At 38.1% G+C, this 14,110-nt stretch overlaps 1 protein-coding gene across 2 annotated transcripts in view; it reads left to right on the forward strand.

Moving 5' to 3' along the window:
* The window catches only part of AP3S1 (adaptor related protein complex 3 subunit sigma 1), a 74,829-nt gene that overhangs the window by 44,583 nt on the left and 16,136 nt on the right, over positions 1–14,110 (forward strand). The gene's annotated exons all lie outside the window — the stretch shown is intronic.

Consider the following 14,110-nt stretch of genomic DNA (forward strand, 5'->3'; position numbering starts at 1 on the left):
GAAATAATATGAAAATTTTAACAAAAAATTGTGATTTTTAAAAGTCAGCTTCATTGAAATGTAATTCACAAACATTAAAATTCAGCAGCTGTAAGCATACATTTTACTAAGTTTTGGCAAATGCATTTAGTTACGTACACTACCACAATCAAGACACAACAAAAAGAATGCATTTTATTATTTGTGAACATCAGAAGATTGCATTTACCATTAGCCTGTCCTTTAGGTCACATTTCTCATCTACTAAGTGATTTAATTTCATATTTTGACTTATTTTGCACAAAGAACTTAACCTTGATATTTTTAAGAGAATTCATTTTAGTTTTCTGTTGCTTTTTCTAATATCTATCTTATGCCATTTGTACTTACAAAGACTCCTGTTATTTTTAGGCCTTAGAGTTTACAATATTCTAAAGTATGTTTTGGTACATGGTTAAAATGTTTAAAATTCTGTTTTTAAAATGACTGCTCAAAGATCATTAGCTTATCTGTTACATGTAGCAATTTTTTGAGAAAATCGAGGGTTCTATTATAAAATGTAAGAGTAAAGTTGTTGCATTTGTAGTAGAAAAATTTTCTTTAATAGAAGAATTAAACTACATATATATACTTTCCATTCATGACACATGGTGTTTTTATAACTTCTATTTTACATTAATATACACTCATTTTAGAAAAATCTGAAAAAACAAATAAAAAAATAAATAGAAGCCATTTCAATCTCAGAGATTGTCTAGTATTAAAAGATAAATTGAGGGACATTAAACATTTTAAGTTTATTTGCATAAAAATGGATTCAAATTGGTCAACACCAAACCAAAACTAGCTATGAGCACTCCACTGATGCAAGCTAAATGAAAGACATTTATAGAGAAGGAACAGAAGCATCTGATGAAAGTGAAAAAGTGAAAGTTGCTTGAAAGTGAAAGTGAATGGCTGTTGCGTGAAAGTGAAAGTCGCTCAGTCATGTCTGACTCTTGCGACCCCATGGGCTATGTAGTCCATGGACTTCTCCAGGCCAGAATGCTATAGTGGGGAGCCTTTCCTTTCTCCAGTGGGTCTTTCCAACCCAGGGATTGAACCCAGGTTTCCTGCATTGCAGGCAGGTTCTTTACCAGCTGAGCTATCAGGGAAGCCCTGGCTGTTGCTTAAGCAGTTGCATGATTTGGGGAAGCCAAGTTGGCTGTGTAAGTTGGTGGTTCTTAGGCTTTGATTTCTTAACCTTGAGGCGTTTCAGGCTTAGGCTTTACTTTGCTCATGCAGGCTGTTAATGTATTAGAACCACCTGGTCTAATCACCTCCTTGTTTAACTGACACTAGTGTTAGCATTTTAGAGTATGTGTATTTCTAGATTTTTTGGTACAATTAAGTACACAAGCAAATATGTCTTTATAGAATCATATATATAGGGTGCATAACCTGTTCATCAGAGAAGGCAATGGCAACCCACTCCAGTACTCTTGCCTGGAAAATCTCATGGACAGAGGAGCCTGGTAGGCTGTAGTTCATTGGGTTACGACTGCGCAGCTTCACTTTCACTTTTCACTTTCCTGCATTGGAGAAGGAAATGGCAACCCACTCCAGTGTTCTTGCTGGAGAATCCCAGGGACGGGGGAGCCTGGTGGGCTGCTGTCTGTGGAGTTGCACGGAGTCAGACTGAAGCGACTTAGCAGCAGCAACAGCCTATTCATATCACACAACCATGTATCACTGTTTTTGAACCTACCAAAATTAGCTGTGCCTCTTCTTTCTGGCCTCAAATCTTGTTTTAATTTTTCTTCAGTGCAATCAGGAAAAAATTTCAGTTTAACAGAAGTTACAGAGCCTCTTGATAAAAGTGAAAGAGGAGAGTGAAAAAGCTAAAGCTCAATATTCAGATAGCTAAGATCATGGCATCCGGTCCCATCACTTCATGGCAGATAGATGGGGAAACAGTGAAAACAGTGGCTGACTTTGTTTTTTGGGGCTCCAAAATCACTGCAGATGATGATTGCAGCAATGAAATTAAAAGACTTTCTCCTTGGAAGGAAAGTTATGACCAACCTAAATAGCATATTAAAAAGCAGAGACGTTACTTTGCCAACAAAGGCCCATATAGTCAAGGCTATGGTTTTTTCAGTGGTCATGGATGGATGTTAGAGTTGGACTATAAAGAAAGCTGAGCACAGAAGAATTGATGCTTTTGAACTGTGGTGTTGGAGAAGACTCTTGAGAGTCCCTTGGACTGCAAGGAGATCCATCCAGTCCATCCTAAAGGAGATCAGTCCTGGGTGTTCATTGGAAGGACTGATGCTGAAACTGAAACTCCAATACTTTGTCCACCTGATGTGAAGAGCTGACTCATTTGAAAAGACCCTGATGCTGGGAAAGATTGAGGGCAGGAGCAGAAGGGGATGACAGAGGATGAGATGGTTGGATGGCATCATCGACTCGATGGACATGGGTTTGGGTGGACTCCGGGGGTTGGTGATGGACAGGGAGGCCTGGCGTGCTGCAGTTCATGGAGTCGCAAAGAGTCGGACATGACTGAGCGACTGAACTGAACTTAACTGAACAGAGCAGTCAAATAGATATTTCTTGTCCCTGTTAGTTGTTGTTGATGTTCAGCTTCTAAGTCGTGTCCAAATTTTTGCAGCCCCATGAACTACAGCACTCCAGGCTCCTCTGTCCTTTACTGTCTCCCGAAGTTTGCCCAAACTCATGTCCATTGAATCAGTGATGCCATCCAACCATCTCATCCTCTGCTGCCCCCTTTTCCTTTTGTTTACAGTCTTTCCCAGCATCAGGGTGTTTTTCTGTCCCTATACTCTCTATCTAAAACAATGCTAGTCTTGTGTTTACCCCTTCTGTGAAAGTAGGCTTGTTTTCAGCTTCCAAGCAGCCCTGGACCTTTTAGCAGTAAGGGATCACCTAAATAGCTTAGCCCATTTCTTCTTAGGGGCAAATACAGTTTTCTGCACAACCCTCTGAGTGCTGTTAGACCACACTTGGGTAGAGGAAAGAAGGAAGTTGTAAAGAATACTTGTTCTGTTATCAGTCAAGATGGATTAGTTTATACTGCAGTAACAAATACCAGATTATTTCTAATTTATGCAGTATGTTTATCTTGTCCTATATGCTGTCTCTCTGGGATCCATGGTAACAAAACTGATAGTATCTGGAAAATCATCAGTTTTTATGTTAAAGAGAAATGCGTTTTCATGGGTAAATTTATCTGCTTTTTTGCCAGTGTTTTACCACTACAAACTTGGATCACTAACTTTCTAACCTCCAGTACAATAATTTCCACATGACCTACTGCCCAACCCCTAAGCCATTGTCTTTTCCTTTATTGTGATTGTTGTTGAGCTTCTCATTACCAGCCTTTAAGTAACAATTTGTTTATCAGTCACATAAGCTAATATTTGTAGTCACCCTGAAGAATGAAACAGTACCCCCAACCCAAAATTTATTTGGATGTAGAGACCGAAGATACCACATGTACACCAAGATCTGATATGGGAAGATTTATCAGTCATATAACAAGTGTTTAGAGGGAGAACAAGAACACTGACAGTTTGGGGGTTTTATGTGGTTAGCAGGTTGGGACTGGAATGAGCATTTCCACAGGCAGCTCAGGTCTTGCATAGTTTGAATTTCCTGGCAAGGTAAAGGAAGGAGCACATGGACTTTCTTATCAGTTCTCCCAGATGTGGGCAGGAGAGGAAGGGAGAAGAGTGGGGGTTGCAGGCTGTCAGGGGGCAGACATCAAAAAGAGTCAGACTCTTTATTACAGTTCGGTTACATTACCGTCATAAGATCAGAAATATGAGTAGCTTGGTTTATTTCTTACTTACTTGCCATTGTGGGTTTACTGGGAAGGTCTGCTTATTTGCTCAGCTGTGTTACCTGCCCATTTCCTGCACACCCTGGCTCTAATTGAGCAGCCCCAGGTTGTTGCTGCTACTGCAACACACCATCAAATCCCAGGGCAAAGATGATAGAGCTGAAGATTTATAAAGAGCTCGGTTTGGAGCATGTATGACTTTGACATTGACAGCTATAATGTGCTCTGTCTATTTCTCCCTGCTTCTTCCCCCACCCCCACGCTCCCCAAAAAAGATCAGAGTAAGGGAGATCTGATTGGAGGCCTCAGTATCTTTCCTACCCTTTGGGCCAGGAGAATGAAGAATTAAGAGCAGAGGTGGTTTCCTCTAGCCTACTCCCTGTTAAGGAGTTTGATAGCCAGTCCTTAAACCACAGGACATAGGGTGAGAGTATCCTTTCCCTTTCACCCATGGAAGAAATTAACCTTTAAGAGATCTCAGTAACCACACCTAAGTACCAGTGAGTAAGAAAAATATATATATATATATATATATAGAAATACTATGTTATAAAAAAAATAGAAAATTAACATGTGGTGCAATATTATTAACTAAAAAACAGATTTTGCTCAAATTTAACAAAATCTTACATGATGGCCTTTGCTTGTTTTCTTTAAAAAAAAAGCCATCTCAACAAGAGAAATGAAAAATAGGCTGAACAATCAGTACATATGCTTCATGAGAAAGCATATGTAACTACTAGAGGAGTTAATGGGATTTCTGGAAAAGGAAAGAAAATGTCAAAATTTTCATTGGCTAAATTTAAACAGACACATCTGAGTAAATAGGTAGAACACATTGTTCATATTGTAGCATAAAAAGTCAAGAAAGACTGAAAATGTTATTTGTGGTTAATGTTTTATGTTCATGGTTAAAAGTTATATGTGGTTAATATTAACTGCATACTTATATAACCAATTACTTCCTCAGCAAAGACTTTTTTCAGGTTCATGACATTAACAGGTGAAACTTTTGCTTTATACAGCACTTTGATATGTCAGCTATCCTCCTAAAGAATAAATACACAAAAATTTAATGTATTTTTAATTTAATGAAGTTCTAATAAATATACTTTGAGAGACGAAAAGATTGAAAATGGAAAGATAGTTTACAGGTCAAGGAAAATGGAACAAGAAATGTCTAATATAGAAGAGGGAAAGACTGAGGCATACTCAGCAATTTTAAAAATGCATTAATTATTATTAGTATATTATAGCATATTAAAGTATGTTGTCAAATCAGATTCCTTATGATTATACAGTGTAAGTGAGAAATAGATTTAAGGGACTAGATCTCATAGAGTGCCTAATAGACTATGGACATTGTACAGGACATATGGATCAAGACCATCCCCAAGAAAAAGAAATGCAAAAAAGCAAAATGGCTGTCTGAGAAGACCTTAAAAATAGCTGTGAAAAAAAGAGAAGCAAAAGGCAAAGGAGAAAAGGAAAGATATGCCCATTTGAAAGCAGAGTTCCAAAGAATAGCAAGGAGAGATAAGAAAGCCTTCCTCAGCGATCAATGCAAAGAAATAGAGGAAAACAATAGAATGGGAAAGACTGGAGATATATTCAAGAAAATTAGAGATACCAAGGGAACATTTCATGCAAAGATGGGCTCAATAAATGGTATGGAACAGAAATGGTCTGGACCTAACAGAAGCAGAAGATATTAAGAACAGGTGGCAAGAATACACAGAAGAACTGTACAAAAAAGATCTTCACGATCCAGATAATCACGATGGTGTGATCACTCACCTAGAGCCAGACATCCTGGAATGCGGAGTCAAGTGGGCCTTAGGAAGCATCACTATGAACAAAGCTAGTGGATGTGATGAAATTCCAGTTGAGCTACTTCAAATCCTCAAAGATGATGCTGTGAAAGTGCTGCATTCAATATGCCGGCAAATGTGGAAAACTCAGCAGTGGCCACAGGACTGGAAAAGGTCAGTTTTCATTCTAGTCCCAAGAAAGGCAATGCCAAAGAATGCTCAAACTACTGCACAATTGCACTCATCTCACACACTAGTAAAGTAATGCTCAAAATTTTTCAAGCCAGGCTTCAGCAATATGTGAACCATGAACTTCCAGATGTTCAAGGTGGATTTAAAAAAGGCAGAGGAACCAGAGATCAAATTGCTACCATCCACTGGATCATCGAAAAAGCTAGAGAGTTCCAGAAAAACATCTATTTATGTTTTATTGACTATGCCAAAGCCTTTGACTGTGTGGATCACAACAAACTGTGGAAAATTCTAAAAGAGATGGGAATACCAGACCACCGGACCTGCCTCTTGAGAAACCTGTATGCAGGTCAGGAAGCAACAGTTAGAACTGGACATGGAGCAACAAACTGGTTCCAAATAGCAAAAGGAGCACCTCAAGGCTGTATATTGTCACCCTGCTTATTTAACTTATATGCAGAGTACATCACAAGAAACAACGGGCTGGAGGAAGCACAAGCTGGAATCAAGATTGCCGGGAGAAATATCAATAACCTCAGATATGCAGATGACACCACCCTTATGGCAGAAAGTGAAGAAGAACTAAAGGGCCTCTTGATGAACGTGAAAGAGGAGAGTGAAAAAGTTGACTTAAAGTTCAACATTCAGAAAACTAAGATCATGGCATCTGATCCCAGCACTTCATGGCAAATAGTTGGGGAAACAGTGGCTGACTTTATTTTTGGGGCTCCAGAATCACTACAGATGGTGATTGCAGCCATGAAAGACACTGACTCACTGGAAGGAAAGTTATGACCAAACTAGACAGTTTATTAAAAAGCAGAGACATTACTTTGCCAACAAAGGTCCATCTAGTCAAGGCTGTGGTTTTTCCAGTAGTCATGTATGGATGTGAGAGTTGGACTATAAAGAAAGCTGAGCACAGAAGAATTGATGCTTTTGAACTGTGGTGTTGGAGAAGACTCTTGAGAGTCCCTTGGACTGCAAGGAGATCCAACCGCGCCATCCTAAAGGAAATCAATCCTGGATGTTCATTGCGAGGAATGATGTTGAAGCTGAAACTCCAATATTTTGGTCACCTGATGTGAAGAGCTGACTCATTTGAGAAGACCCTGATGTTGGGAAAGATTGAGGGCAGGAGGAGAAGGGGATGACAGAAGATGAGATGGTTGGATGGCATCATGGACTCAATGGACATGAGTTTGGGTAAACTCTGGGAGTTGGTGATGGACAGGGAGGCCTGGCATGCTATGGTTCATGGGGTCGCAAAGAATCGGACACAATTGAGTGACTGAACTGAACTGAAAGTATGTTGTATGCTTTCCGTTTCCATTTTGTCTTGAAAATTTTATCAAAATTTTGATGGACTAGCAAAATATACTCTCAGTTCATTTCAAAATCGTTTTCAAAATGGTCATACTTTAGACTTTTTTTCATGATGTAATATTAAAGAAGAGAGAAGAAAATCCTTAACAAAATTCTAGCAAACAAATCCAGCAACATATTAAAAAGATCATACATCATGACCAGGTGGGCTTTATCCCAGGCATGCAAGGATTCTTTAATATCTGCAAATCAATCATTGTAATACACCACATTAACAAATTGAAAATAAAAACCATATGATTATCTCAATAGATGCAGAAAAAGCCTTTGACAAAATTCAACATCCATTTATGATGAAAACTCTCCAGAAAGTAGGCATAGAAGGAACATACCTCAACATAATAAAAGCTATATATGACAGACCCACAGCAAACATTATCCTTAATGGTGAAAAATCGAAAGCATTTCCCTTAAAGTCAGGAACAAGACAACGGTGTCCACTCTCACCACTACTATTCAACATAGTTTTGAAAGTGTTGGCCACATCAATCAGAGCAGAACAAGAAATAAATGAATCCAGATAGGAAAAGAAGAAGTAAAACTCTCACTGTTTGCAGATGACGTGATCCTCTACATAGAAAACCCTAAAGACTCTACCAGAAAATTACTACAGCTAATCAATGAATATAGTAATGTTGCAGGATATAAAATTAACACACAGAAATCCCTTGCATTCCTATACATTAACAATGAGAAAACAGAAAGAGAAATTAAGGAAACAATACCATTCACCATTGCAACAAAAAGAATAAAATTCTTAGGAGTATATCTACCTAAAGAAACGAAAGACCTATATATAGAAAACTATAAAACACTGATGAAAGAAATCAAAGAGGACCCAAACAGATGGAGAAACAGACCGTGTTCATGGATTGGAAGACTCAATATTGTGAAAATGGCTATACTACCCAAAGCAATCTATAGATTCAATGCAATCCCTATCAAGTTACCAACAGTATTTTTCACAGAACTAGAACAAATAATTTCACAATTTGTATGGAAATACAAAAAACCTCGAATAGCCAAAGCAATCTTGAGAAAGAAGAATGGAACTGGAGGAATCAACCTGCCTGACTTCAGACTCTACTACAAAGCCACAGTCATCAAGACAGTGTGGTACTGGCACAAAGACAGAAATATAGATCAATGGAACAGAATAGAAAGCCCAGAGATAAATCCACATACCTGTGGACACCTTATCTTCGACAAAGGAGGCAAGGGTATACAATGGAAAAAAGAGAACCTCTTTAACAAGTGGTGCTGGGAAAACTGGTCAACTACTTGTAAAAGAATGAAACTAGAACACCTTCTAACACCATACACAAAAATAAACTCAAAATGGATTAAAGATCTAAATGTAAGACCAGAAACTATAAAACTCCTAGAGGAGAACATAAGCAAAACACTCTGTGACATAAATCACAGCAGGATCCTCTATGACTCACCTCCCAGAATATTGGAAATAAAAGCAAAAATACACAAATGGGACCTAATTAAACTTAAAAGCTTTTGCACAACAAAGGAAACTATAAGCAAGGTGAAAAGACAGCACTAAGAATGAGAGAAAATAATAGCAAACGAAGGAACAGATAAAGGATTAATCTCAAAAATATACAAGTAGCTCCTGCAGCTCAATTCCAGAAAAATAAATGACCCAATCTAAAAATGGGCCAAAGATCTAAACAGACATTTCTCCAAAGAAGACATACAGATGGCTAACAAACACATGAAAAGATGCTCAACATCACTCATTATCAGAGAAATGCAAATCAAAACCACAACGAGGTACCATTGCACACCAGTCAGGATGGCTGCTATCCAAAAGTCTACAAGCAATAAATGCTGGAGAGGGTGTGGAGAAAAGGGAACCCTCTTACACTGTTGGTGGGAATGCAAACTAGTACAGCCATTATGGAGAACAGTGTGGAGGTTCCCTAAAAACTGGAAATAGAACTGCCATATAACCCAGCAATACCACTCCTGGGCATACACACCGAGGAAACTAGATCTGAAAGAGACATGTGCACCCCAATGTTCATCACAGCACTGTTTATAATAGCCAGGACATGGAAGCAACCTAGATGCCCATCAGCAGACAAATGGATAAGAAAGCTGTGGTACATATACACAATGGAATATTACTCAGCCATTAAAAATAATTCATTTGAATCAGTTCTAATGAGATGGATGAAACTGGAGCCCATTATATACAGAGTGAAGTAAGTTGGAAAGTAAAGACCAATACAGTATACTAAGGCATGTATATGGAATTTAAAAAGATGGGAAGGATAACCCAATATACAAAACAGAAAAAGAGACACAGATGTACAGAACAGGCTTTTGGACTCTGTGGGAAAAGGCGAGGGTGGGATGTTTTGAGAAAATAGCATTGAAACAACTATACTATCAAGGGTGAAACAGATCACCAGCCCAGGTTGGATGCATGAGACAAGTGCTCGGGGCTGGTGCACTGGGAAGACCCAGAGGGATGGGGTGGGGAGGGGGGTTCGGGATGGGGAATACATGTAAATCCATGGCTGATTCATGTCAATGTATGGCAAAAACCACTACAATACTGTAAAGTAATTGGCCTCCAACCAATAAAAGTAAGTGAAAAAAAAAAAGAAGAGAGAAGTTTATGTGGAGATTGTGCTCTTGAGTAGCAGAACCTGCTCAATTGCATCAGTCTCAACGTTAACCACATACCAAAGAGCCAGTTACTTCCTTTGCAAACAAGCATATACTTTCTTCAGGTTAATGATGTTACCAAGTGAAAACTTTGGTTTGTATAACACTTTGACATGTCAGCTAACCTGTTGGAGAATAATTATACAAAAATTTAGCATATTTTTAGATTTAATGAAGTTCTGATAAGTATGTTTTGAGAAGGTGTATTTCTGAAGGTAAGCTCTTTTTTCGGTGTTGGTGTAACTCCAGTATAACCCAAAGACATCAGTTTTCCTACTTAAAATTTTTCATTATAGCTTTTCTTTTATTTATAAATACCTGTGGAACTAAAGCATGATAAGAAAATATCACATTTCAATGATTCTAAAATGCTGATTTTCTTTCCCATTTTTAACATTGTTGAGTTCAGTCACTCAGTTGTGTCCGACTCTTTGCAGCCCCATGGACTGCAGGATGCCAGGCCTCCCTGTCTATCACCAACTCCCGGAGCTTGCTCAGACTCATGTCCATTGAGTCCATGATGCCATCCAACCATCTCATCTTCTGTCATCCCCTTCTCCTCCTACCTTCAATCTTTCCCACCATCACTCTTTTCTAATGAGGCAGTTCTTCCCAGCAGGTGCCTAAAGTATTGGAGCTTCAGTTTGAGCATCAGTCCTTCCAATGAATATTCAGGACTGATTTCCTTTAGGATTGACTGGTTTAATCTCCTTGCTGTCCAAGGGATGCTCAGGAGTCTTCTCCAACACCACAGTTCAAAAGCATCAATTCTTCAGCACTCAGCTTTCTTTGTGGTCCAACTTTCACATCCATACATGACTACTGGAAAATCATAGCTTTGACTAGACAGACCTTTGCTGGTTAAGTAATGTCTCTGCTTTTTAATATGCTGTCTATATTGGTCATTGCTTTTCTTCCAAGGAGCAAGTGTATTTTAATTTAGATCAATATACATTTACAATTCTATAGCTTGTCATAATTTAATTGGCAGCATTCTTCCTTTTCAGTGGTTCATAAAGTAATGATGTTTTTAGTAATCAAATGTAAAGCTAGTGGAGGTGATGGGATTCCAGCTGAGCTATTCCAAATCCTAAAAGAAGATGTTGTGAAAGTGCTGCACTCAATATGCCAGCAAATCTGTAAAACTCAGCAGTGGCGACAGGACTGGAAAAGGTCAGTTTTCATACCAATGCCAAAGAAAGGCAATGCCAAAGAATGTTCACACTACTGAACAATTGCGCTAATCTTACACACTAGCAAAGTAATGCTCAAAATTCTCCAAACCAGGTTCAACAGTACATGAACCGTGAACTTCCAGATGTTCAAGCTGGATTTTAAAAAGGCAGAGGAACCAGAGATCAAATTCCCAACATCCGCTGGATCATCAAAAAAACAAGAGAGTTCCAGAAAAACATCTACTTTTGATTTATTGACTATCCCAAAGCCTTTGATTGTGAAATTCTGAAAGAGATTGGAATACCAGACCACCTGACCTATCTCCTGAGAAATCTGTATGCAGGTCAAGAAGCAACAGTTAGAACAGGACATGTAACAACAGACTGATTCCAGATTGGGAAAGGAGTTTGTCAAGGCTGTATATTGTCACCCTGCTTATTTAACTTAAATGCACAGTACATCACGTGAAATGCCGGGCTGGATGAAGCACAAGCTAGAATCAAGATTGCCGGGAGAAGTATCAGTAACCTCAATATGCAGATGACACCAGCCTTATGGCAGAAAGCAAAGAAGAGCTAAAGAGCCTCTTGATGAAAGTGAAAGAGGAGAGTGAAAATGTTGGCTTAAAACTCAACATTTAGAAAACTAAGATCATGGCACCTGGTCCCATCACTTCATGGCAAATAGATGGGGAAACAGTGACAGACTTTATTTTTTTGGGCTCCAAAATCACCGCAAATGGTGACTGCAGCCATGAAATTAAAAGACATTTGCTCCTTGGAAGAAAAGCTATGACCAACCTAGACAGCATATTAAAAAGCAGAGACATTACTTTACCAACAAAGGTCCATCTAGTCAAGGCTATGGTTTTTCCAGTAGTCATGGATGGATGTTAGAGTTGGACTCTAAAGGAAGCTGAACGCTGAAGAATTGATGCTTTTGAACTGTGGTGTTGGAGAAGATTCTTGAGAGTCTCTTGGACTGCAAGGATATCAAACCAGTCAATCCTAAAGGAAATCAGTCTTGAATAGTCATTGGAAGGACTGATGCTGAAGCTGAAACTCCAACACTTGGCCACCTGATGCGAAGAACTGACTCATTGGAAAAGACCCGGATGCTGGGAGGGATTGAGGGCAGCAGGAGAAGGGGACGACATAGGATGAGATGGTTGGATGGTGTCACCAATGCAATGACATGAGTTTGAGTCGCTCCGGAGTTGGTGATGGATAGGGAAGCCTAGCGTGTCCATGAGGTCGCAAAGAGTCAGACATGACTGAGCACCTGAACTGAACTGAACTGTACTTATATTTGAAGAAATACCAAAATGTGAAGTGAGATTTATTTAGACCACTCAGAATTGTAAATACAGGTATTAATAGATGACTTTAGGTACCTTGTTTAAATTTGATAAGCAAATATATGTATTAGTATTTTATTATCAAATTAGCAAGCATATGGCCCATGTAAGTACATAGATGGAAATGTCCTAGCATATCTTAAATAATGTGTCATTTCATCATAATTGGCTATTCTGTCTTAATAAAAAAATCATATCTTAACAGTTTTATAGTTTTTAGAGTAGACTTGTGACTACTCTACTTTGCCTCCTCTTCACCCCTTTGCAAAACTCCTGCTCCTTTTGCAAGAGGAGAAGAGGAAGGTGTTCTTTGCAAAACACATTTTACAGAATATTTATTGAGTATGTAACACTTTGCAGGGTTATGTGAAAACTGTTTCCTTACCCCAGTCCTCAAGTAGTTCATGTGTGATATCTGTTTTAGGAAGATGTGTGATATCTGTTTGCCTGTGTCTTTTTCTCACAGACACACAGACAGCCATTAACATTACAGTGTTATTCATATGTTTTGTTATTTTAAAATTAAAATAATAATACTTAGCTTCCTTTAGAAACACATCAGATAATACTGAAGGCTATATGATTAAACATGAAAGTTGTTCTTACCTCATCCCCCTCCTTATACCAACTCACCCCGACCACACAGTGCTCCCAGAAGTAATTTCTCTCAATAGTGTGGCTTGGTAGGCTTCTGGACTCTGTATTTTCAAAGATATGCATAGTTCTCTTGGTTCAGTGAATGATTAAGTATGTTTTTATTTCACATAATATTCTATGCCTTGCTTTTGTCTTCATCTCTCTTTAGATCCTTCCGTATCAATATATCAGCTTTGTTCTTAAGTGAAATATTGTTTATGCCGTGTTTTACTTGACTACCCCTGTAGTGAGATATTAGTGTAGTCAAATTAAAAGATGTTTAGTACCAAGGACCTCATTTCTAGCATAAATTACAGCAAAGTAGCTTTTACGTTTTGAAAACAAACGGATCCATAGAAAGGACTCTATGTAATGCAACCTCCTTCCATTTCTTTGTTTTGAAATGCTTTTTTCTACCTGGTTGACTTGTAATTGTTAAAAAGTGAAATGTGTTTGATTTAATCTTCATTTACTGTCCAATGATTATATAGGTTTTACTCAACCAAGATGCTGCTGTCTGTAGCACTATATATAAATATCTAATAAATGTGATTTATTGATGGAGTAAACTGTTATGCATAAAAAGAATGCTATGTTTTTTTTAGTTTTTTAATTTTAAGATAATTGAGATAAATGATTTTGAAGAAAAAAAAGTGTTGTCATGTTGTCATCTAATACTTATCAAATGTACTTATTAGAGGCCAACTGTAGACATTATAATGCTGTATAAATAATAATAAAATAATACAGAGACCACTTAAACTTTTATGTTACATACAGTAGGTTTAAGCAGAAGTCTCATGTTCTGCATTGACCCATAAAAAGAGTTATTGTTCAACAATGTAAAAGGTGGCATGCCTGTTTTCTCTTATCACTCACAAATATTCAGCACTTTTGAGTTGCCTCTTAAGTTACTTAAATACATACGTGGCTGTTGCCTTTAATATTGTTCCTCCGAACTCTTTTTGGAAGCTGGTTTTTTTTTTTCTTTAGCAATACATGCTTGTGTTAAAAGTTTTCAAAACGAATGAACAAAAA

Source organism: Muntiacus reevesi, chromosome 7 (genome assembly GCF_963930625.1).
Source record: "Muntiacus reevesi chromosome 7, mMunRee1.1, whole genome shotgun sequence".
Taxonomy (NCBI): domain Eukaryota; kingdom Metazoa; phylum Chordata; class Mammalia; order Artiodactyla; family Cervidae; genus Muntiacus; species Muntiacus reevesi.